Source organism: Ostrinia nubilalis, chromosome 13 (assembly GCF_963855985.1).
Source record: "Ostrinia nubilalis chromosome 13, ilOstNubi1.1, whole genome shotgun sequence".
Classification (NCBI taxonomy): domain Eukaryota; kingdom Metazoa; phylum Arthropoda; class Insecta; order Lepidoptera; family Crambidae; genus Ostrinia; species Ostrinia nubilalis.
Window position 1 is genome coordinate 1,269,661 of NC_087100.1, and position 26,942 is coordinate 1,296,602.

Sequence of the window (26,942 nt, forward strand, 5' to 3'; positions counted from 1 at the left end):
AGAATTAGATTACGATAAATATGTATTGAGCAATGATGAGAGATAAATAAGTCAAAATACATAGTTTAAAAACAGACTGCCTAAGATGGATCTTCAATTCACAACCTTTGGCTTGCTGAGCAACTGCTCTGAAGCTGCTGCTGACTGCTCTGCTTGTGAGAGATGCAATATTTTTTATTGATTGCTTTATTGGATAATTAAACCCACGATATTTAGATTGCCAGGCAACTGCTCTAACCGCTGTTCTACAGCGATATTAGGAAATGTTTTTGTAAGTCACCTCTTTTCTCTTTCATTCGAGTCTTCCATTGACTTGGTCCACTTTTAGCTTGGTCCACGGGCCATGTTGCTGGATTGAATTTTTAAATATTTTTTCTTCCAGCAACTGGGCCCACTCTGTAGATTCTAGAGTAGATTTTTAATGATTTGGTGTTTATTTTATTAATAAAAATATTAAAGGTAAGCACAGTTACTGGAAGACTTTCATTCTCTGACGCTCATAACTTGTACCACCCCGCCACGCCTTCTCACTTTTGTTTTATCTGTTGCGATCCTCGGGTTTACTGCGCGTAGGCAGAGCTCTAAAAACGTAATTAGGGTAAGTCCAGGATAGATGCCCCACTTTTTGAAACAGCTCTGTAACTCAGTCAGTAAGTTTTTATCAACAATTTGACCTTAGTATCTTTAAACTTTGGTCTTTCGTCTATGATATTACTATAATTATTTTAGTTTAAGTTATACCGATTCTGAGTAAATACCATTTTAATTGACCTCTTAAAAGTGGGATAGACGCCTAATGTGGGGGATAGAAGACTCACTGTATGATTGCTTCAAAGGATAGATGCCTGATGCAGGGATAGATGACTCGTTAATACAGTTTTTGAATTCTAAGGATCAAATGCATTTTGAAATCAAACAAGCCAAGTATTCATAATTATGATTGTTTGTTATTAAATGAATTTAAAATGAAATTTAATATTTTTTATTAAAAATAATACATACATCCACCCGAAAAACATAACCCTCCTTCTAGCGCAGTCGGGTAAAAAGGTTATTCGATCAGAAGGGCACCCTATTTATTACGGCTAGTTCCGTGATTCGTCCCTACAACACGTTCGTCCCATACTTTCCTAAGGTTAGCTGTACTACATTCTTTTTTCCTTCTTACATGTAGCAACATGTGACAAAAAGAGCAGGTTAGGATAGATGCCCCTAGGTGCATGGGACATGGTCCTAAGGGCATCTATACCCAAAAAAAATTAGGCAACTATCCTTTTAGCATAGGATAGGTGCCTTTTTTAATAAAAAATATAATAACACTAAAAATCGAATTAAACATAGCTATCCCGTATAATTTATAAAATAGTCTATCAAATTATACAAAAATCTGCTTCATTTTACAGCTGAAAAAAAAATTATCCATTAAAAGATACTTACCAATATTATTTCGACGCTCGCTAAGGTCTGGCCGCGGAAGATTTTTGCTCTCACTGGCTAAACGAACGCACTCTTTGATAGTTTGCGAGGCTCAAAGTGGTACGGGGAGGTCCCTTTCTATTATACGTACTATAACTTTAGGCTAAGTTGCTTGTAACATAGTGTACTTAAAATCGCGGCACCTATCCCACTGGGGCATGTATCCTGGAATTACCCTACTCGAACGTGCGTTTATAAAACACTAACCTTACTAATGAACTTTGTATTCGCAAACGTTTTGAGTTATCCGATTGATGCGGGGCTTTGCAGATTTTTTGTAGTTTTTGAGTGAATTCAAAATTGAAATTAAGGATCGGAGCGTTAGTTAAATTATGTAGGCCAACTACATAATTTAGGTAAATGACAAATGGAAGATTGTTTTTGAGAACTTTCAATGCTATTTAAGTAAGTTTAAAGATAGCATGTCGGATAAAGTGTCAAATTATGAAATCTTTTGTTATAAAAAAATTGAGATTATTTCAAACAAACAAAATTAATTAATTTATTTATTTTTCGTAATACAAAAATGCAGAATTTATATATTTCTTAAAATGAGAATTTGTCATATTAACAATATTTTTTTTTTTTAGATTTACCTATATTTTCCAGCATCAAAGTAGTTTCTAAATAAATAATTTAACATTGAAATCATAAAACTAAATCAATGAAATTACTATTTTCTCCAAGCTCCGACAAAAAACTTCAAGCAGCCAAACGCAACTTCGTTGTCACATCGAGACTGCTAACGCCATCTGTCAGAAACCGCCGGAACCACTGAGCATGTGACGCGGTGCGCGCGCGCATTTAGCACCCAGTGATTTATAGCGCACCGTCTCGCTCGCGCGGTATGGGAAACGAGAGACAACGATAACTGTACTTTTTGATAAGCTTTTCGTTTCTTATTAGCGGTCCGTATTTTTTTGAATATTTGAGAAATTTCTTTAGTAGAGTGGTTTAAAAAAATAGTTTCAGACTGCAACATAATTTGATTTTTCATGGCGTGAATAGCATGTTGGTATGACAAATTTTAACTAAGGTTGGTATTTTTTTTAACTAAGGTTGGTACAATACAATAATTATCTCACAGTAATTAACTTAATTGGATCTCTTTTGGCACTGATTGCTGAGTTCTGATTCCCTAACAGCCACACAAGATAAACTAAATCACTGAATCGAGTTTTCGAAGTATTACTTAATATTAATTTATGATTTAGTCCTACACTAATGAGGAAGTTTTGAAATTTTCACAAAATCCTTTATAATTATATTTCCCCAATGTAATCAATGGAGCTAGATAGGATCTTATAAGTTTCTTATAAGAATCAGTTTGCAGGTCTCCTACTATTTACATTCTATCATATTGAATCTTATCAGATTCCTGTAGCATTTTACTAAGTCAACAAACTAATTAATGAGTGTTACACACGTTACAAAGATAAAAAGTTTATTTGTTATTTTGCTGGCTCATAAAATGATTTATAATTTCTCACACGATCCCAATAATGCAAAGTATCATATCTGATAAGAATCTTATTAGATTAAATTCGTACAAGACTAATTTCCAATCAGGAAGCCTTAAAGTGTATAATTGCGCAACGTATTACGCAAAAAAGCTGTTATTACGGCTATAAATTTTATCAACCAACTTTGTATTTACTTCTTTCTTGGAATGGCGGCCTTATTCTGGATGAAAGGATTCAATTGCATTTTTTTATTTGTTAATAAAAAGTAATTCTTGAAAATGTTTTTACAGTAGAAAACTACTTTGTTTTAACCGAATTCCGACTCCAGTGGGCCTAGGATGTGCGCCGTGATAAGCGGTTATCACGCCATTTCATTGACTTTGTCCATTCGTTTTGCCTTCGATAAAGTATATCATGGCGCGCATCCAAGTCCAGCTGGTCGAAGGTTCGAATGATTGGTCCTTTTATTGGTCCGTAGTAGCCACTCAAGAATTTTTCTGTCCCAGCAGTTAGCAGTTCGACCAGCTAGGTGCATAGCATAAGATTGACCAGTTGGTTCCTTTTGTCTTCTACGGATCTCCTCTTTTCTAAATCGATCGCGAAGGGAAACTCCGAGCATAGCTCGCTTCATCTCCCTTTGGGTGATGATTATGTCTACTTTGCGTACGTCATCATTGTATTGCCAAAAGAATTTCCTAAATAACGCCACACTAAAATAACAAAATTAAAATGTATAAACATAAAAATAATTCTCACCCAGAATACTCCCGTGCGCATCCCGAAACACGCACACACGCAAAAACTGTGCAATTTGTAGCCCGCGGCTGCAAGGGCGCGTCGCCTTAAACGCTCGACAGATTGCGGACGACCCGCGCCCAATCGGGAACCGGGAACTGTAAGTCTACTCCGGTATTCGTATTTTTGGGTCTTCGTATGTCGTCTTCAGCACAAGATTAAACATGTCGCAAAATAGCCTAATTCATCAGGGTCATTTAGCCTCTGCAACAGAAGGATGACCCTCTAATTTACCAGAGGCAAATGGAGGATTTGGTCTACACTTTTCAAGAAAACAAGGTTATTCACATTTAACTCTATTAGTCGCTTCCTCAGATTCCCTTCTATGATCTGAGGTCGCCTCTTACGACATCCATCCATGGGAAGAGTGGAGGCTGGGCGGTAATATTGTAGGTATTACTCTGCTGGAACTTCATCATTTGATTGTAACCAATTATTATGTTGTTGCGTTGCACCTCTAGATTTTAAACTCAACCTAGAACAAACTCTCACTTTTTATTAATACGAGTAGTTAATACTTAGTAGTGACGAATACTATAACATGCTGAAAATAAAGTGATTAACATTTAAAATAAAAATTCTCAATCCAATTGGAAATAGCGACAAAAACGCAGCCTCGTCGCTTATAAGTAGCTTTGCACATTTTTCTAAACACTTTAAAGCCTAGAAAAATATCATTAGACTTAGAAGGTGAACGTAATCTAGAAATCAAATAGCATCAAGAATGTAATGCAAATTTTACGACCGTCTTGTGAATACAGCCTCAGAAATGTTCTGTACGTATATGGCAATAAGTCAGAAATGGTAAAAAAGTAAATGTTAATAACTTAAATCATAGAAAAGGATACTTTTACCTTAGGCGCAAACCACAGACTTTTGGTTGGCCTACATTTGGGCCCGATTTTAATTTGATAAAGAATCGGCCGATACGAAATCGGTGTAATGTGCGCACTTTTATACATTTCCATCTGACCCCCGACCAACTAAAATTCGGTGGTCTGCGCCTATCTTATTTTAGATAATTGGTATTAAATTTTCTCCTTTGCTAAAACTTATAGTCATTTATTGAATGCGTCTTCAGATCAGAGAAAGGAACTGAAATGCTTGATAATACTTTCAGTGATCATACCGATAGTTTCTCTTGAAGCTTTGAGTAATTGGTTGAGCAAATTATTATGATTTTTTACCTGATTTTATAACATATCTCATACGAAAATAATAAAAATGCACTTACCTGCTTCTACGTAGTGCAGCTCAAGAGCAGATTATGCGGAATGGTGGCTCTGGCGACTCATAAAACCCAGCTATGTGCCGTGACCTCTGAACTGGATGTTGCACAAGAAAATCTCATCCTTACTGGTGTTCGTATTAAAAACTATGTGTTTGTTCGTTTGTTAAAACTTTAAAGTAAAGTTTGTTTGAAAATTCAAAGTAGTAAGCTTTAAAAACAAGGTACAACAATAATGTCAGTTCGTTTCGTTCGTTTCAACCAAATGACGTCCACTGCTGGACAAAGGCCTCCCCCAAGGTTTTCCACAATGAACGGTCCTGCGGTGCACGCATCCAGGCTCTTCCCGCGACCTTTACCAGATCGTCGGTCCACCTAGTAGGAGGCCTGCCCACGCTACGTCTTCCAGCCCGTGGTTGCCACTTGAATTTAGCAATTCTGCGATGTCAGTTAATAGACCTTATTTTAACAAAACACTATGATGATGATAAAATGGAACGAAATAAAGCTTACCCTTTGAAAGTTTGGTTACTTGTACAAACGGATCAATACATATGCATTGGCGTTCGTCCGTTCGTTCGTTTCAGCCGAAAGACGTCCACTGCTGGACAAAAGCCTCCCCCCATGGATTTCCACAAAGACCGGTCCTGCGCCGCTCGCATCCAGGCACCTCCCGCGACCTTCACCAGATCGTCGGTCCACCTAGACGTGGGCTCGTTACTCGCTACGTCTTCTGGCTCGTGGTTGCCACTCAAGAACTTGGCATTGGCGTATCTAAGGTTATTTTTCAGTGGGGGCCTGGCCCCTAACATTTCATGATAATATGAAACTATGGTTCGGCTGAACCAACGCACGATTAAAAAAATGCGTTGATTTAAAATAAATATAATTAAATATGGTATGCAATGGAATTGGGCTTTATCTTCCATTTAGAAGTTACACTTTTAATTTATGATTTACCTTCATTTTCTTTTATGTAAATCAAATTTTAAATTTAAGACGAATACATCTGAATATGTGTGACTGTGTGTATTCCAATAATAATCTAGTTGCTTATTATTTCAGTATTGTTGAGGTATATTGTGCTGACTTTAATACGAAATTTTCTTTTCCGTAGGTACGTTGTCAAAAGCAGAAGAAGTCGTGGGCTACAGTATGATGGAATTTAATGAGGAAAACACAAGTAAGTGATATTTGCATGTTATGAAGTCAAGATGAGTCCTTATGAGATCATCGCCTGTCATAATCTCGTTATACCTTCGGTGTTACAACAGTTTTATCCGCCATGTTTTTATTGAGTATCTATCGGAAGATCAGTTTGTTAACAAGTTTTTATTCGAAGTCGGTTAAGTACCTGTTTTGTTTACTTAGTTTATTCATAGTCGTGTCGTGGATGTGGACGAATAAGTATAATGATTTTTAATATTATTTTATAATTAAATCAAAATTTAATTTGGCAGCCGTACAAAATGGTATATTTTAAAATATTTAACATTTATCAATGTTCAAAGAAGTAAATAAAAAATCTGGTGAATTTATTTTTTGCAATGAATTTTCATGAAAATCTGCAATTATTTTTGACACTGCTCCTTTCTTTTGTGTGTCAAAAATATAACAGGTTGTTATAATGCATAAATTGGGGGAGGCCTATGTTCAGCAGTGGACGTCCTGTGGCTGAAATGATGATGATGATGATGATAATGCATAATAACAATTAAATTAATAGTTGTAGTAGGTATAAAAGTAAACATTAAAAATAAGCCCTGACGCAACGCACATGTAATGCGGTCATTCAGCTTCAACATGCACAATTAAATACCGCATTAATTATCGTACTTGGCATATGTCACACATCCCCCCTCGTGATCTACTAAACCCCCACTTTTAGGAGGGCAGTCAATGCCCCCCTATAACGGTACAGGCGGGGCTTGCGTTTAACACGCCAATCGCGCAAATGCTGCGCGCGCGCGCGATGATCTAAGCGAATGATCTAGCGAGGTTGTCATTTCGCGAGCACCGGATTGGTCAGAGATGAATTTCATCTCACCACAAATTTGGACCGCGATCTAGTTTCGATCGAGCGGAACCGCTCCGTCGATCGTAAACGTCTGTATGATTTATCGATGAACTTTGACCCAATTTTTGACAACCTTTTCTGGTGATAATTTATGCTAATTTATGCCACACCGACCGCTCATTTGCATTAAAATTAGTCGGTTTTATTCAAGAATGGGTGTCGTAATAAACGTTGCGAAACCGCAATGCATCTCTCATTGACACACCTATATGAGCGATCAATAAATAACGAAAGAGCCACCTGCGCCGCAGCGTCCAAACAAATAAATCACGCAAGACGCAGCGACGACCTAACAAAATAGCATCTCGCAACCATACAGTACGTGTTTTATGGGCCTATAATGCACTGGGAGAGTAACTGTAAATAAATTGCGGACGCAGCTAACCCACCCGGCGTCCGCGTGCCGACTGACAGATGAGCTAGCCATAACCTCTGATAATAAGTGAAGGGGACGGCGATGGCGCGCGGGTGCGCGTGCGAGCGAGACGGCGCGCGTATCTTCTTCGGTGATCGAGAAGTGCAAGATGAGTATACAGTCACATACGGACCGCATCCGAGTGAGGCTCGGGGACGGTTAAAAAACGAACCGCGCGATTCACGCTGCGCGTACGCAAGGGCGCGCGCGTTCGATTTTCGAATTCGCAACTTTTTTTTTACAATTCAAACTTTTAGGAACTTTTGATGGATTTTTGTTTATGTGCCAGTGATTGGATAGTGTACAGTGTTATGATGAAAAACAAATTATTTTAGAAGTTGTGTGAAGAATCATTGCCACCATTTTCGGGGATTCCTGCTGTCACACATTTTCGCAGCTATCAAGGTAAGTTCTTAAAGTGACTAAACTAAAATGTTACTTTCCGTTAAATCTCCAAATTAATTCTGACATTATCTTTTGTAAAACTATGCTATAATTTGTGTTACGCTTTATTTTTAAGCTACGAAATTTTACTATCGCAGTATTCCGAAGATTTTTATCATTTTACACAGAATAACCTGTGGAATCTTATTTATTTTATTAGCTTATGATCGAAAGATAGATATGTTCCGCCTGCATATAACTATGACCTAATAAGAAAAATCTTGAGCATGATTTAATAAATAAATAAAATACCAGTAATAAAATTATTTAGAGTCACGATCCGAACCTCCGACCTCCAATCCTGTTACTGATTCAACAGCACACGTCATATTTACGTGTGATTCGAAACACATGTCATGCTGCTATCACGGTGATTGATGATTAGAATCATCATCAATTACGTAATAGATCAGCCTTGAGCATACACGGATCGGTTCGTGCGAAATTATTTTCAGTTGCCGGTAGATTGTAAAAGTTTTGCTCGGGAAAAGTTTTGACGTTGATATTTTTGAAGCTACTCACATTAGTAAAATTGTCTAGTATTTTCTTTATGCGTATATCTATTTGGATGTTAAACAATGCTGAGATAATAATTACACTTATTTAAAAAGTTGTTTTGTGATATTCATGAAAGATTCAATAAAGCGAGGTTAATCAACGTAGTAGTATGTTTGTAACTTTTTATTAGGTTTCTTTTGAATAGTCAATATTTGTATAATATATGTAAATAACTCTCCTCCTCCTAAAAAATGCATTTTTTATAATATTTCTCTTTTAATGTTAGCTAATACTGTTTAGATTCTTATAAAATGCTTTTCAACTCCACCTAAACGATTTTTAATTTAGCAAATAAAGTGGTCTAACTTTGCACTAAATACTAGTAACTGTAGATAAATATATTATAATCTAACAAAATACATACATAATTATAAAAGTACACAAAAATGCAATTACAAATACTCATGCTCATCTCAACAACGTTTGTCCTCTCTGGGATGTGAACCTGTTACCAAACGGCTTACACTTTATTCTGATACGTAAACTGCCTAAATTATCAGTCATTATAATAATTCTATGAATTCGATACCTACCCGATGAATTAATATGAATGGTGTTGGAATTTAATCTATAAGACACGTTGATGCTAAATGCCACAGAAATGTTAAGTATATTCAATACGTGATATTATAATAATTAAAGTTAAGGAAATCACCAAAAAATTGTTTTATATTTTCACCTTTATAAATATGAAATTAAAATAGAGCTATTTTGTATGACGCTTGAATTTCATATAAGGTAGTTTCATATACGGAACGCCAATTTATTTTAATAATGAAATCAGGTTAGTTTAATGCATATTATTATTTTAGATAATTCATGGTAAAATTGATAGAAATGCAAATTTCTTGATTGACAAAATTTTCTTGAATTTTATTATGATTTGCATTATAGTATAGTACACTCAAGGGCATAACAAGCGGAACGTAAAATGTTAAAATTAACTGGATTTCGTAATTTTTATAATAAAAATAAGCCCATTTGCGATAAAGGTAAGGACTAATGACGCTTTATGTATCTTATCTATAAATAAAAAAAATGAGGAAAAGTAATTTATGACCGTTACTTGCCCATAATAATATTTGTCTTGTTATTGCATTTTAAACTTTCAAATTAACTGATCATAATAAACTAAGCTATGTCTTTATCCTTATTTCAATTATTAATTTCATTAAGTTTATTATGCAATAAACTTCGAAAATCAACGACAAACTCCTTTGGTGATAATTTAAATTCAAGTTTTATTTATTTCAATTAGTATAATAATTTCATTAAAAAGTCTGACTTCAATTTATAGTTAATTCTGATAAAATGAGCATAATAACTTAGCTGCTAACTATACCTTTTTTTAAATTCAACTGTCATTAGCGTATTGACATTTCATACAACTTAGCCGTTGCTATAATAGTGCACCGTATCGTTGCTTAACGCGAGCCGAGTTAAACATAACGATTAATCGCATGAGCACTCATGCATCGACAAATCGATCGTCAGTATCTTTCGCCCGTATTCACAAACGATGCTCGCTTAAGTGAAGCAGCAAATCAAATGCACAGCGTTAAATAGAGCTCTGTGATTGGTTCGTGTGTCATCCTGTGCGTCCACGCGCACTGTGAGACCTCATAGTAATGTTTGTGAATACGGGCGTTTGTCTTTTTATGGTGCGATATATTTCAGCGGCAAAACACAGCATTAACATTATGATGTTTCAATCAATTATGTCGAAACGGATTATCGAGAGGAAATGAGTGATTAGCGTTTTGTAATAAGCCAAGGAATGTAATGTCGATGTGCATTTGATATTAATTTCATTAATGATTGAGTGCGTGTGAAAATTGTAATGATTTGACGTTTTAAAATTGATTTTAAGTTCGGTACAGTTGACACAATATTTGTACCTTTTGAAATATTGGGTCAAGTCTGTAAAATACCGAATTAAGTCGACAAAAAAGAGTAATTCTAAGTATTTTAAACAAGCTAATAATTATGAAGTCAAAGACTATTTCGTTTTTTACAGTTACAATCAAATGGGAGTTAAAGTGACGAATAAAGTTAATTTTTATTTTAGTTGCATTTGAAGTAGAACAACAATAAAAAGAGGACCAATGCAATGACGTAAAAGTAAAAAATTACTGATATACAACAACTTAACCCTTAAGTAACACCGTGGGGTAATTTTTTACCCCAGGCGTATAAAAATTGGCATATCTTTTTATCTAGTGAAGCTAGAGCAATGTCGTTTTGTGTATTCTCAATGCAGAGTGTGTGCTTTAAGCTCGTAGACGCGGGATATGACAAAAATCATCCGTTTGGCTTTTACAGGTAGGTGGGGTAGAAATTTACCCCAGGGTGTTAGTTACGCATGCTTTAATTTATCATCACCTAACATGTAATTAATAGGTTTTTATGATATTTAAACAAAATGAGTAAATATTTATATGACGATCAAGTAGCACGTTGTCTCGAGAATGTAGAAAGATAAATAGAGCTTGATTTACATGATACTTTTCGAACTTCGAAGACATCCCCTTAGAACAGAGCGTTCATAAATTCGACACAGAAATATAACTCCAAAATGATAATTACGTAATAATTCAGTGTGTTTGATGTGTTTTGAAAATAATATTTAGGAATAAAATAAAATAAAAAACAATTTCTCATAATTTTATAAAAAATAAGTTTTTTTTTATTTTGCTTTGATAAAAGTCCAAAAATTTACGTTTTATTTAATTTTGAGTTTAAAATTGTATAAAGCAGCTATTCGATGTCCGATTAGTGTAAGTTTTTGGTTCCCACAATAACTTTTCAAGATTTTTCTAGAAGATCATTGTAGAGACTATAGTTGCAAATGAAAAATTCTTTGTTTTTTGTTATGATTGATTTAAAATGTTTTTTTACGCGAGACAGACGATTTTTTAAGGCAATCGTATAATTTAGTCCACCCGCTAATACATTTTAAATTACAAATTGAATTTATTTTCAATATTTACTTTAAAAAAATCAATTTACGTTTGGGGTAATTTTTTTACCCCAGGGTGTTCAATGTGTAACAAAAAATAAGGATGTTACTTAAGGGTTAATGTGCAGGTGTCACCAAAGATCAAAATGAGTAAAACTTCACATCTACAAATATTAAAATGTTCCATTTGTATGCATCGGCATTATATCTATAAGAACGATTAAAAAGAAAATAAAACTTAACCTTAAACACTTTTCATTGTAACTAACCCTAGCCATTATAATAATCAAGTAATATAAATGCGAAACGCAAAACATTGGTTAAGGGTGTACAAAAACTTAGCAAGACTCCCCGCCGTCTGCGGGCATTGGAGGTAACAAAAAACATATCACTTTTGGTATTTGTGGTGTAATATGGTAAAATTCTAGGCAGCCAGCTCTTGGTCTTTCTAGGAAAGGCTAATCTGATTGCTGTATCTGCTTTGAAAGAAATAAAACGGGAATGGGAATTGATTTCGTTGTAAACAAAGGACTATGTTGTTCTGGTCTTGTCCTATTTGACGTAAGGGCCTGTATTCTTAAAGATGGTTATGTTTGAATAAAGAATCGAGTCTTTGAATTGAGTTTTGAGCATTGCTTCCTGGGCCTGTGGTTCGCAATGAACTATTAAAGCCAGTAGTAGGTACACTGACATGTTTAAAATCTGTCTGTGACAAATGCTGTAATAAGAAAAAACACAGAAAGAAAGCACGAACTATATTTTATACGGTGTTATGAATTAGATCGTAATTTGCCAACTGATGAACATTGATCATAGAAAAATTTCTACTTAGTTTTGTATTTAGTAATAAATAGTTCATAGTAATCATCATACAATTTTATGTTGAAGTTACGTATTTTTACTCAATTTCAGTCCCAATATTAGTTCAAAAACGGTTTCTCAATCCTTTTAGATCCATGATGCGTATTTGACAAAGAATTTGACATTCGACCATTTATGGATAATGACGTTTGAACATCATCTAAACATAGCGACACTAACAAAACCCGCAATAAACCAGGTTTTGACACGTCCATGTGACGTCGTAACACCTTTATGGTGGGTACATGTGAAAACGTATTTCCTTATCTACAATACTATAATTAACGGCAACAACAAAACACATGGGCATCTCCGACCGCACGGGTTTGCGTCATTGGAGGTTGAAAGTGAAAAGATTTTAGCGGACACATATTGAGCCGTTTTATCTAATGATTTTATTATGCTTGAAAAAGAAGTGGGTTCCATTCCCGCCTTAGGCGGATCGATTTTTTCAAGTAATTTATAATAAAAAAAAAGAAGTGTGTTTATTTTTATTCTTAAAATAATTTTAGTTGTCGTTGACTTTCTAGGTTTTGTGATTTTTTGACAATACTTAGTCAAGTAGAATTGCATAATTATCAATAAGTGGAAAATTACAAAAATGATTATTTGATTAATAATAATTTATGGTCAATATGTTTCTTAAAAATACATTTTTAATGTACAACAGGTAATTGCGAAATAGTCCACAAAAAACTACCAAATCATAAATATTGTCTAACGAGATCAGTAGTAAAACAAACGTGTGCATTTTGCTTTGGATATTTAAAGTTATTTTAACTAGTCGAAGTAGAAGTCAGTGCTCATTTTAGTAGTTCAGCTGTCAGCTTTTCCACTAGTAGGTAGGTTCTTTATACCTGAGATCATAGTGCACCGCCCATCACCTGTCTCTTGCGCCACATAACCCGAACAAAGTAGAAAGTTTCTAACCTTCGAGGTTTTTACTACGGGGTGCGGTGCGGTCAGCTGGCGACTGATGGCATTTTCACCTTCGCCGCAATGTTCTAGTGCAATTTAATGTGACATTCCGTTGGCACGCGTTGTGTTTTGTTTTGGTTTTTGGAGAACTATTGGTTCGGTTCATTTCGTCACTATCCAAATTTGGGCTCATGACTAATTTGGTCAAATAAAGATGGAGTGTACCTAGTTCGTTCTTTGTCTAATTTATATCATCTAATTATCGTAGTAAGATGTAACTTAAGTAAAGTAACATCAAATATAGAAAATTGTTAGAAACATAATAAATGGACTAAAGTTAATTACGGTGCATGATTATAATGTAATAAATCGTCATTATATTTTTCAATATAACAAAACAAATAGGTATTAATTATACGTTTTGACCAATTTTCTTTATTTCAGCTGCGAATGTAATTTTTATTACACGTGATTGTGTTCAAAGTGCAAATAAAGACCCTTTTTTCAGGAAAACGTCCATTAAATAATAACACCTTTTTAACAGTACCTTTAATCTGCAGATCAAAGATAAAACCGCTCTAGCTAAACCTTCCATTGCACCTTAACTGTAGTAATAAACGTGGCCGTTAAATTAAAAATTAAATAAACTAAGCGCTTAGTGAAATGGCTTTAATAAAATTGCTAATCCAATTACTCGGTACACTCGAACGCAAAAGAATGACTACAAGCTAAAAACAGATTTTAGGTTTACCTAAGCGCACTTATTTTGATACTAGCTTTTGCCCGTGGCTTCATCCTCGTGAAATTTAGATCGTCATTTATTATAACCTTTAAGTTATTCTGGGTTATAAGAAATAATACTGTAAAGTTTCATCAAAATCCGTTTAATAGTTTTTGCGTTTGCGTGAAAGAGTAACAAACATCCATCCAGACATCCAAACTTTCGCATTTATAATATTAGTAGGATAGGTATTAGTGCGCTCCTAGGAATATTTTAAGTGTGTTTTATTAGGTGCGCCTCAGAATGGGTTGAAAGCACACTCAATATCCAATACCTCATATAGAAGGATTTGAATTAAGTCTCAAAGTTTTGCATTTGATTGACAGACGATTCTGCCCTTTGAAGTCAATTAGCGCAGTCATGGTCATTTATGTCGTCCTTATGTTGAAGGTATGGTGTATGTATTGTTCTGACTTCCGTATAAATGTTCATGTCTATTAAAACCTACACCACACACTAAGGCTGAGTTGCACTACTGTATTTTAATCGTAACAATAACTGGTGCTTGTTGTATGGAGTTTGACAGATTTTTGACGTTTTTCAAAGTTATAGTAAGACAGTGCAAGCATCGCGGACGACTGATCGCGTTGGTTTGTAGGTACGTGTGGATTGAGTTGTGGACCTTTGAGTTATATATATTTAGATTTAAATCCTTAGGGGAGGCCTTTGTCCAGCAGTGGACGTCTTTCGGCTGAAACGAACGAACGAACGAATATTTAGATTGACATAGTATCTCGTGCCAAAAAGGCGCCCGCTCAGTAGGTATTATTCGAAATCGAAATGTTTCTAAATTCTTTTACAATTAAAATTGTAAACTTTTTGGTTAGTACTGCACGATACTGGAAGGTTATTGCTGGATATTCCATTACCTCTCGAATTAAAATAATATCAATCAACACCTTTATCGCGATGAACTGTACCGACTATCAGTTTTATATTTGAATTTGAAATGACTAGATATGGTTTGATTATATCAAACGCATTATGGATAAGGCGTTTGCTTGTTATCTGGCTAAATCAAATATTTAGATTTTTATTATGTAGAACAAATACTATACATAATAAACAGTCTAGATTAGGTAAACAATAAATGATCTAGCATTTTTGATTTTAATAATATCGCAAAAACATGATCTTGTTCAATATGTTCAAGTTATTGTTAGAGTTCATTGTTTGCATACAAGTGATTTTTTTTATTTTTTTATGAAGTAAATAAAGAATAGTGCAATATTAGATTTTATGACTGAAAAAATAAAGAATTTTTATTTGAACTGTAGTCTAGCTCGTTGAAATCTTTACCTTTGAACTCTCTTTGCTACAAAAAGACATCAACGCGTTAGAAGAACAATTGAAGCAATGAATTACATAAATATTATTTTACTACAATGTTAATTAAGTATTCTAATTTTAATTGTAATATTATGGAATGATTTCATAGATATCACATATTTTATGTTAATTTCATCAATAATTATTATTATTGCCGTGTTATAACGAGGTAGAAACAAAAGAATATTTAGCATTTTCTCATAATATATTTTAAGCTAGACTATGTAAATGTGTGCATAAATAAGTGCTTAAATATGCTGACGCCAGTCATGGCGCCGGCGACATATTGTAAAAAAGATGAAAACATTCTAAAATAACTAATAAAGTAAACTAGATAAATGTCTCATTATAATAAAAGACGGTTTATTAATGCACTAGCTTTCCGCCCGCGGCTTTACCCGCGTGGAATTTTGTCTGTCACAGAAAAACTTTATCGCGCGCATCCTTGTTTCAAAAACCGGGATTTTCCTTTCCCGGGACTCAAACTATCTCTATGCCAAATTTCATCAAAATCGGTTCAGTGGTTTAGGCGTGAAAGCAAGACAGACAGACAGAGTTACTTTCGCATCCCAACTATATCCCAACTAATATTATAAATGCGAAAGTAACTCTGTCTGTCTGTCTGTCTGTCTGTCTGTCTGTCTGTCTGTTACGCTTTCCCGCTTAAACCTTGCAACCGATTTTGATGAAATTTGGCATAGAGATAGTTTGAGTCCCGGGAAAGAACATAGGCTATAATTTATGACGATATGTGACAAACTAAATTTCACGCGAGTGAAGCCGTGGGCAAATGCTCGTAATGTATATTTATGAAAAGGATATTGATTTTCTGTTCAAATATAAACATTGGTTAAAATTAAAAGTTCGTAATAACAAAATAATTACGTATTTGGTGACAAATATAGTATACACTTAGGCTGAGTTGCACCAATTTACTGTAACCGTAACTATAACAATAATCGGTGTTTTTTGGATGAAGTTTGACAGATTTTTGATATTTTTGTCAAAGTTAACTTAAGATGGTACAACTCAGCCTTACTGTTTAAGCTAATACGTATTTGTAACATTTTCTTTTTTGTCTCTGTTTACCCCAATAAAAAAGCTGACTAATGCCCGTTTTCACCACCAATCCCTAATTTTTAAGTGACCACTATGAAAACAAAATTTCTGTTATGTGTTGCCTTAGGGGTCACTTAAAAATTAAGGATTGATGGTGAAAACGGGCATGAGTTTCTTCCGCCACTTCTTCTCGGCACCAGCCCATTATGTTGTCCCGAGGGCAAGCTACATTTGGGATACGTAACCCGCCCTGGAAAAGACTTAAGTAACCTACATGATTTGAATTGAACATTTTTAGTCTAGGATGTTAAGATTTTTACATAAAATCGAGGCTAAAGATAAAACATTTCGATATAGTTCTTCTGCCTGCGGTCACGACAAATGTAAATACACTACCGGTTTGTAATAAGCCACGTATTTGTCGTAAAACGAAGCTTTTTAGGGCTGTACAAAGTTTAAATAGTAAATACAATTAAAATATCAATCTACTTTTTTTATAAAAAAATAACATTTATTTAGTGACTGAAAAAGTCAGAAAACGTTTTATTTTTTCAAAATATGAGATTTTAGCCCATCAAACTCCAAGCGGTCGCTTATGACCGCTTAGCAATTGATTTATCTATTGTGTTTAGATTCGCGTAGTTTGAAGGAATAAAAGACAGCAGCCTAACAACGGTACATAATACTAAACATAGGCTCGTATTTAATTGTATAAAGTCTTTTGTCTTCTCAACTGTACAAAAGCAGAATTGATTATCTTATGTTCTAAATTTTGAAAACATTTTAGATAAAATGTATCAAGGTTTTCGTTTCCTTTTACATTATAATGTATCAAGGATTTAGTGTTGTTAAGTTATATTATTTTGTAACAATTTACGATGACAGTACCAGCCCTACCTAACCCATTGCTAGGCTAATATAATTTTAGTGACGTTCCATACATACATCGGAACTAATTCACCTAATTAAAGTATTCGTATAGTTTTATACGGCGCCCTACTAAGAAACGCTGTTGAAAGGTAGGTATGTGGGCAGCTCGTAAACTTTTATGTTTTTGTGTTTGAAGTATTAATTTCAGTGTGCTTTAATTTAACTAGCTCATTTATTCAAAGCACATTCTATTTATGATAGTACTTCTTAATGTTTTTGATAACGATCTTTTTAAATTTCTTTCTATGTTGGAGAATTGAATTTATGAGATCTATTAAGAATAGTGGATTTTGATAATTCAATCATGTTAAGATATTTGTAGATAATTGAGATTATTAGTTTTGTGAACACTCATTATTGTTGTTTTTATTATTATCTTTTTCCATTGATGCATTTTTTACTTTTTTATCCAAACCAAATTCAGTACCTACCGTGTAATCGCTGTGTTCATATGATATTAGCAAACGTGGAAACACATAGCATGGGAGGAGAAAAATGAGCAATTATTTAATCAATTGAGACCAAATTGATAACAATGTTAATTTAAATTCATCAAAATATCACAATTCATTTCACTCAAACTTGCCCTTTTAATGCCAGTGTGGTAGAAAGCTTCACGATTTTCATCCGAGCCATGCCATCATATTTTGGACTTTATTAAAATGTGACAAGTTTCAAAATCGAGGTTTAAAATTTTCTCATAGCCAAAAAAGGTATTCGAAAAATGCAAACAAATCTAAAAATGACATTTACTGTGACACTTGTCGGTGAGATATGCTTCGCCAAACCAAAGTTCATAGCAAGCTCTTTTACGACTGAATCGATCGTAAAATTAATGAAGTTGCCCACTGTTCTATCTGATTATGTTAATAAAGTACGAGAAAGCTCATTAGTAGTGGCAGACGAAAGGTAAAAGCGTAGAAACATTTCTTCATATGAAAGAGGGTACAACCTTGTGAGTCACCTAATAAGCAGCAATCTCCACTATCCATTGGACATCTAGAATCTCATTCGCACGCAATAAAGTACTCATACACAAACAAAAAACATTCAATGTAAACCATTTTGAGCGGTAACAATCTTTCTAGATTGTCATATTATAACTTTACTAATAGCTTTTCCCTTCTCTATGCACTTCGAACATTCGTCTTAGAGTCATTAATTGTATTAGTCAGTTACTCACGGAATCTTTATTCACGTAATATGATTTTTAAAGCAATATCATTCTTCATATTTCATGATAAATATTCTTTCACTACATAATCGTAACTCAGTTAACCAGTTGCATGATGTTCACACACTTCTACGTTTTGATCGTTCATCATCAATGTTACGTTCTGTGACATTTTGAATAGGATTTCAGTTGATTACGCAGCAAAACAATCGTTTTATTTAATTAATTGTTTTCTATCGATGATGATTGATAATAAGAATGGCTGACAAATTAATGATTTAGTTAATTAGTACGTTGATTGAATAGACTTTTCCAAATCATTAGCCATTAACGGAGACTTTCTATGAGTTAAATTAATCTTAGTGCTTTCACAATACTTCATATAAAATTTGTGGAATTTTCGTATTAAACTACGAACTAGTCATCTTTAAATATTAATTGACCAGCGTTAATTGAACGAACAATAAAACTATTGTCGTTTAAAACAAATGTTTCATAAAAAGAATTCCCTCAGAACACATCCACATAACGTGGCATATTCAAAGTCATGCATTACTATCTAATTGAAATTCAAATTCTTTATTAGTACCAGTATGTAGGCCCATTTCAGGGCACTTATCTCGTCCCAATATAGCTTGCCCTACCACCACTTCGGGACAACATATTGACTAGTGTCAATGTCAAAGTCAAAAGTGTTGAGAAGAAGTAGTGGAAGAAACTCGATGACACTCAGATGACTGAGGATTATCGCACTCAGGTGACTATTATGAACTAAAATCATAATATTATGCTATAGCAATCTTCTTTCTACGCACTGGAGTATTGTAGATACTATACGGCACCATATGGCTGAACCCTAACAACCAGTAATGTTCTCACGGATGCCATGACATGACATGACGAGGTATCATGGCTGACGCAAGCTGACCCGGATCACGCTCTTGTTTTTTGGCCGACAACTAATTAAAATAAGCAAGGAAAATGTTCAATATAAATCACTGAAGAAATCGATGCGCATGACTCATACGTTGAGCTAGTTTCGATATTGGTTATGACGGAAATTCCGGATGATTCAAATGTTTTAGCTAAATGTGATAAAGATAAGATTTTACTTAAGATTCTAGAAAATAGAATTACTTATCTACTACCGTTATTGGTATTCATTGAAACAGGCAGACAGTGGTGACTGAGTTTGTTGCGGCGCTCCTTCTCAGCACTTGTCCAAATGTTAGTCTCGAAGCGCTGGTAGGGCAAAAAGATAATGAGACATTATGTAAAGGCTCCTTAAAGGTAAAATTACGTACTAAGTACTATTTTACAAACTCATAAAGGTAGCAGGAAGGCGCTAAATGCAGGCCGCTACCAACCGGGCGATGTAAAAATCTTTGGGGAGGCCTATGTTCAACTATGGACGTCCTGTGGCTGAAATGATGAGGTACTCTTTTAACTGTCTATACAAATATAATACTTATTGACTTTGGCTCGAACTAATATGGTACGTTCTTTGGGCTTTATGATGTTAAAATAATATTGCATCAACCTTCTTCACATGCCCATCAAGTTAAAAGGTCTTGTTCATCAAAACAAAAGTAATCTTATTAGTGATCCAATTTAAATTGTATTTATTAAAAGACGTCTGCAGAAACATGATACGTTTAGTACAGTCGCGAGAGAAAGACACTTTCAAAATTATATTCGTGTTCTTGTGAAGTGTTTAAGTGATTTCTTTCATTATCCTTTATACCAAAGGGAAAGGGATTTTACCTGAGATTTATTTGATTATGTATTTGAGGAAAATTCGTGAATATGCGAATGGTAAACTACATCATTTAAGAAAAAGTTCTCGTAATGGAAGAAAATTTTATTTATTTATTTATTTATATTAGTGAAACAAACAATTTTGATATACAGAGAAATAATCACACAAAAAATAGGACAGAAATCAGCAAAGTTTCCACAGTTAAAATTAATAATTGAAATGTCAAACAGTACAAATGTAATTGTATAAAAATACCTTCAATTTAAATTCTGACAACAGTTTCAATTGAAATTGAATATTGTAAGTGGCTTATACATCATCATCATTTCAGCCATAGGACGTCCACTGCTGAACATAGGCCTCCCCCAATGCTTTCCACGGGCGGCCGTTGGTATTTGGTAGCGGTGGTTGGTATTGGTAATTGGTAGCGGCCTGCGTCCAGCGCTTCCCTGCTACCTTTACGATGTCTTCGGTCCACCTTGTAGGTGGACGTCCCACGCTGCGTTTTCCGGTACGCAGTACGGTAGTGATATACCTAACATAGTAATTGAGAAGAACCCCTCCAGGTTAATCTTCTTAAATTCGAATATTTTTTTGAAAATATCAAAATATATTAGCTATTCTGCGCGCGACTGTGCGCTGTCAGTCGAGTTGCGCGTGCGCGCTTTGACGTGACATGTCAAAATCTCCAGCGCAGAGACAGACGAGTTAATTTGAACGATCCAAACACTTTAGCGATGGCAGTTTAGGGTTCAGTAGGCAGAACTAATTAAAAATTACTCGTTGCAAGATTATATAGATAGATAAAATTTGATGTTACCAAAATTGATTGAAAAGACTAGAACGAAGTATATTTCTATTAACCAATTTATTTATCATTGTTATTATGTTTTTAAAATTAATACGTGAGCTGTTTTGAAAGCATAGTTAAGGTAATTTCATTAGAAGTTATTGCCTGTTTAATCTAGACTAAAACTTTTAACTTTTATTGACAGAACTAACTTGAAAGTTCTATTGATCTTTACTTGCATCCAGACCAGACTATCCCCACTACTCTTCAGTTCTGGTCACTCATAATAATGTAAGTTAATAAAAGCTCACACTTGGCAATCACGTTTTATTAAATTAAACAAATTCAGTTTCAACATTTGACAGCGCAAAGGCTAAGCATGATTTCGTTATGCCCGTTGTACAGACGAATCGGCTTATTTTTATATGTTTACAACTATTTACGGTCGTTAAATAATTTTATTATTATCAAACGGTACCGAATAGTCCACTAATGAGGTGACTTTATGGTATTTGGTAACGCTTAGCGAAATATGTGGTCGTAATAAATACATATCTTTACGAGTTGGATAATCCGACTGTATGTATCTTGACTGTTTTATGTGCGTTTCGATACAAATATTTTATAATTCACCGCATATAATGTTTATTTTGTAATATTTATATTGTAACTGTAACCTATTATTTTTTTATAGGAAGTCAAGATCATATTTTACCAAAAGCATTTAAATATGTAAATAACCTTCTCAAGAATACATACAAGAATATGAGTAATCTTGCTTTTAAAATACTTTGATATCATTAACATTTTTAGTACCTAGCCACCGTGACAGCATTACAAGTAATAACAGTACACATAATAATGCTGAGAGGATGCAGCTTTCCAAGCTTAGTGGTCTTCAAACAATACATTAAACTTAACTTTATCTTATTCTTAATTTACCTACGCAGACACAGAATTTCTTCTTTATTTTAGCGATGACGCAACGCCAATACCTTTCCGCCATATGCGTTATTTGCCCCAGATTTGTCACCTTTGGTTATTACACTTATTCTTTCGAACTTATGCCCATAAGTGGGCCACTGGGTAATTTCCGCGACGCGTGGACCACCCGCGTTGTTGAGGGAAAATTACGTACCAATAAATCTCTTTTGACATTTTTTCATGGAACAAAATGTTCGTAATTTTGCCATTTCACGTTCTATTTGCTTTGGTATTTGGGAATGTTGTAATGAATTTATGAAAGTTTAAAACAATAAAATAAAAGAAGTATGAATAAAAATCCGATAAAAGTTACAATGGTCAACGGAAAACAACGAATTGGTTTTCAGTGTCAAAATATTGTGGTCAATAGATAACAACGAATTGGTTTTCAGTAGTGTCAAAATATTGTCTTTATGTTAATGTAAATACTAAAATATTTCTAAAGATGATCGCGTACTATAATTAAAATTTAATTATAGTACGCGATCATATACATCTTGCATTTTGCAGACTATTTTACGTCATCGCCTGTCACAATTATTTTTTGATATTTAGGGGACTATAATCTTTAATTTTTAACTGTCTAATAACTTAACTGCCGACTAAAATTGGCATTTCCCACTCTCCGAAGAGCGTTATCTGGTGATTCAAAAATCAGCCCTAAGTTAGTTTTTATTTTTATCAGGTTCAAAGTGTCAAATTTTTTACCTTTTAAAAAAACAGTAAATAAAAAATATCAATATTGTCCACATATCATTATCTTGCATGTAGATCACGTAATCTAGATCGTGGGCAGAACCGAATATTCAAAGAAATACAGCTTTAACATTTTATTAGATGATGTCACCGGTCATAGGTCGCAGACCCGTTCCGCTTGAGGATGAATAAATTTTAAAATATTTACTTTCAAGCGGCGAAAAGTATTGCTATGGACAAAAAATTCAAATTCGACGCATTTTTGCGTCTGATTGTTTGTATAACAGTTTTTTTGTTGCAAAATTATGAATGCCGAGGTATTTTAGAAAAAATAAATCCGGTTCTCGTTGATTTAATGAAGACCGTGAATGAGTCGTGCCAAGCAAATTTGATCTTCATCTTTATATTAATTTTGCATTTATATTAAATTTCATATTTTAATAATTTTGTGGTAGATTCGTAACATAATATTTCGGAAGCGCGAATAGAATTTGATAATAAAAATTTAATGATTTTTTGACAGATGTTCGATAGTGAAATCACGTTCAAAATTACGAGTATGTTATAATTGAAAATAGCATCTATGGAGTTACCAATATAAAAAAAATTCTAGAGTTAAGAGTCGCCTCGCGAACTAAATTTTTTAAATTGATAAAAGCGAACTGCCTACGGTGGGAATCGAATCTAAAAAGGCAGTTCTATTTTGTCTAGATATTTTCAAAATATTGAGTAACTACCTACTAAGTTTTATAAAAATATTTATTGAAATTGGTTAACTTTTAAAGTCTTGGAGTGTGAATGCTTTATCTTATCTAAATCTTGTTGAAGTTCAGACGTTCCAGTGTTAAAAACGAAACGAATCCAACTCCCTAACTCATACATTTTACTAAGCACTTCGCACACGTCACACATAATCAGCGACTTAACAAGGCAACCAGAAAATGACAGTGCCACAAGTTGTACCATAGAAAACGGTTGTTTCGAACATTTTACGAGTTGCAAGAAAGCGCGGAATGGCACGGAAATAATTTTACGAGCGACGCAGTTGAGTTTCCCGGAGAAAACGTATGCATCATTGTGCAATGTTGTGCACCTCTGTCTTGGACCTGGAAAATTCTGTAGAGTGAGCCACATACTACTAGTGACAAACTGCAGTCAATTTTGAACCTTGGTGTAAGGATTTAAAGTTAAAAATATATTGGGAAAATCTTGATTTCTGGGGTAAGCTGATTGACCCCCTATTCCACATAAATATCCCTACTGACATGTCCCCACTGGTAGGGATACTAGGATTTTTGGGGACACTAGGATTTTTCCTAGTGGGGATAATAATATGTCAGTAGGGAATATGGAATAGGGGGATGGATCTACCTACAGTCTACGGGGTCCAAGAGCGATTATACTTACTGGCAATATGTTCACACTTTATGGTGAAATATAATTATCAACGATATTAATTGCATTTGTTACATAACAAGAAACATTGGCTTCAGACTTTGAGAAAAAAATGCTCTATCTTCATATTTTTAGGAATAGTGTACCTATCACATTAATTAATTTCATGTGCAACCAATTGATCTACTGTTATAATTAAATAGTTCAATTAAATTGTATTCTTAGGACATTGCAACAGTTATTTTCACATTGATTCGTCAGACTGATGCTCCACGACCTTACCTAATCAGCGCTTCACAATGCCTTACCTATAAAATGTAGCGTCTACATTTTCCCATAGCCCGGCCCATTTTAGATAGAGTCCGGGCAGTTTCGTGCAGTAGCATCTAATTAGGATCCTGGCTAATTGTTCTCAACATTGCTCAGTTAATTTGCTAACAAAAGTGCGCTCAAACGGCCGGCCGGTGGTGCGTGGGCCAAGTTTATGGACTTTACTTTTCTATGATTAAAGGGATATTAGTGAAAATTAATAAAAATGTCATTTTACATTTTAAAAGATTACCCACCCATTAACTTAATTGTGCTTTAAGTAACTTACAGTGCCTTAACCAAATCAAAAACATTTGCCTGACATCTTTGCCCAAAAAATGTGACAATTATAACTTCACTTGTTGGACTGATCAGGTGAAGATCGCGGATAGCGTGTGAGCTAGTTTGTCCATCAATGGACGGCATTCAACTGAAACGAATACTAACTTTATGGATTCCAATATTCTCAAACCTTATCTTTGAAAAATATCATGCTATTTTCCAGATAAAGAACATTGAGACGTCTTAAAGAGGAAACTGTTCTCTACCAGCTAGTGCCTGAACTTTCCTTATATTTCCTTTTCCACAACGAGTAAGCTCTTGGCCTGTATCTCACTTGGTGATAAGTGACGATCAGGCCGAAGGTGGAAGCGAAGTACATTATACATTTACGATTATACATTTAAAATAAAACTCAAAACGAATATACTATTTTTCTCTAGATTACCACAATCATGGCATTATCTCTTAACTTAGACCATACCCCCGTACAAACCGCGCTGTGACCCGCCGGTCAAACGCGCGGAAACCGCGTGGCTCTCACAAGCATCGATTAAACCTTAATCTCACTTAACTGCTGCCCATCTTTGTGCGTGGAGCTGGTTACAGTTAACAGCTAGTTAGTTATTTAGGGTTCTAAATCCATGCCAAGAAGTCGGTTTGAACTTTTTGATCCACAAAGAGGAAGCTGGTCTGCATCTTAACTGATGCCCTTAGGTGGAAGCAAACTTCACCCGGAACTTAAGCATAACTAAGCATAGATTAATAATACCCAAACTAACTAATTAAGCTGACGTAGAGACCCAAAGTGAGTCTTGGCCTCATAGGCCGATGTGGAGACTATTATTGTTCTCTAACAATAATAGTCTTAATAATAGTAATAATAATATCCTGCTTCCTGTCCTGTCCAGTTACCGACATAGAGTACCAAGGTACTCGTAAGTATGCTTGCTTTTTCCGCAAGATTTTCTCCCATTCTTTCTAGGTGTCCGAGCTAGTGAAGTCTATGTGCTTTATTGATAACACCCTAATTTTTACATTACCATTTTTAAAAGCCATAGCGCAAAAACACTTATTAAGATAACTGTAATAGTACCAATACGAGTAATATTAAAACTACTTATATGAATGCAACTGTCTCATTAATAAATGCGGTTCACTTCCTAGCGTCAGTGCGCATGCGAGTGAAATATGAGCCAGGATGAAGATGCAACCTGTTTGCATGCAATGCTAAACCTTTTCGATGCTTCCTACTTTGGTTGAGTAGGGCTGGTGCTAGCCAAATCGCTAACATTGATTTTTTTATGGTCGTCGCACCTTCTATTCTAATATTAGTAACGGCAGTCTGGACACTTTTCACCATTTTATAATCACTGTTTACTGAATCAAGATGGAAGATGGAGATACCTACTTGAAAAATTGTAACACCTACTGATGTAAACCCATTTTCGCAAAATATATGATTTGATTTGATTTGAATCAAATAAATAAATTCTGTTTGTCTGAAGTCTGATGACTTGTGTCATATAATATTATGTATTTCAGGGGTCTTTTTACCTTAGTGACAGAAATAAGTTATTTTTTGTCACAAATAAAAATGAATTATTAAATGAAAGTATGTATGGAGAACCTATCATTTATGACAATTGAAATACAGAAATTCTTATTTCAGTTCAGTTAAATGACGTCCACTGCTAGACCAAGGATTTCAACAATACACAAGTTAAATGTTAATATTTATTTTTGTAAATATCATCATACTCATCACTTCAGTTTACAAACGTGTACGGTTCCTATAGACAAATCTTTTTCTAATTAATATAACAGTAGCAATTTTCCTACATACATTTTTAACCGGTCGATTTCGTCCTGGCAACCCTAGATCGTGATATATGGTCTTGAATCCATCGAAAGGCCTTTTTATGTAATGCGGGTCAGATGTTCACGGGTCAGGTGGATGCAAGATACCACAGTCCATAATGTTTAGCGGCGCTGGAGTGCTGAGAAAGATCAGATGCTTAATGTTAGAGCGATTACGCACTGTATACGATTTGAATCCGAGAAATATCGGATAGTATCGAATTAGATATACATTTTGTGAGCTGATCTTTTTACAAACCAGGCAGATATTTCTTGGGTTCAGATCGATACCGAGTTATGAGTTCATTTCGACTCAACAATACAGAATTATCTTCTGTCTAGCTAAAAGTGTATCCAGGTACCATCTTAATTAAGCCGCTTTTTCTAGTGAAAACTATTCTAT

General features: G+C 34.5%; 1 protein-coding gene across 1 annotated transcript in view; it reads left to right on the plus strand.

The window, feature by feature from the left end:
* The first annotated feature begins 7,589 nt into the window (after positions 1-7,589).
* LOC135077101 (protein embryonic gonad-like) overlaps positions 7,590-26,942 on the plus strand; it is a 151,244-nt gene continuing 131,891 nt past the window's right edge. The window contains exon 1 of the mRNA XM_063971674.1: positions 7,590-7,859. The gene's annotated coding sequence lies outside the window, so the exon portion shown is untranslated. The remainder of the gene's footprint in view (positions 7,860-26,942) is intronic.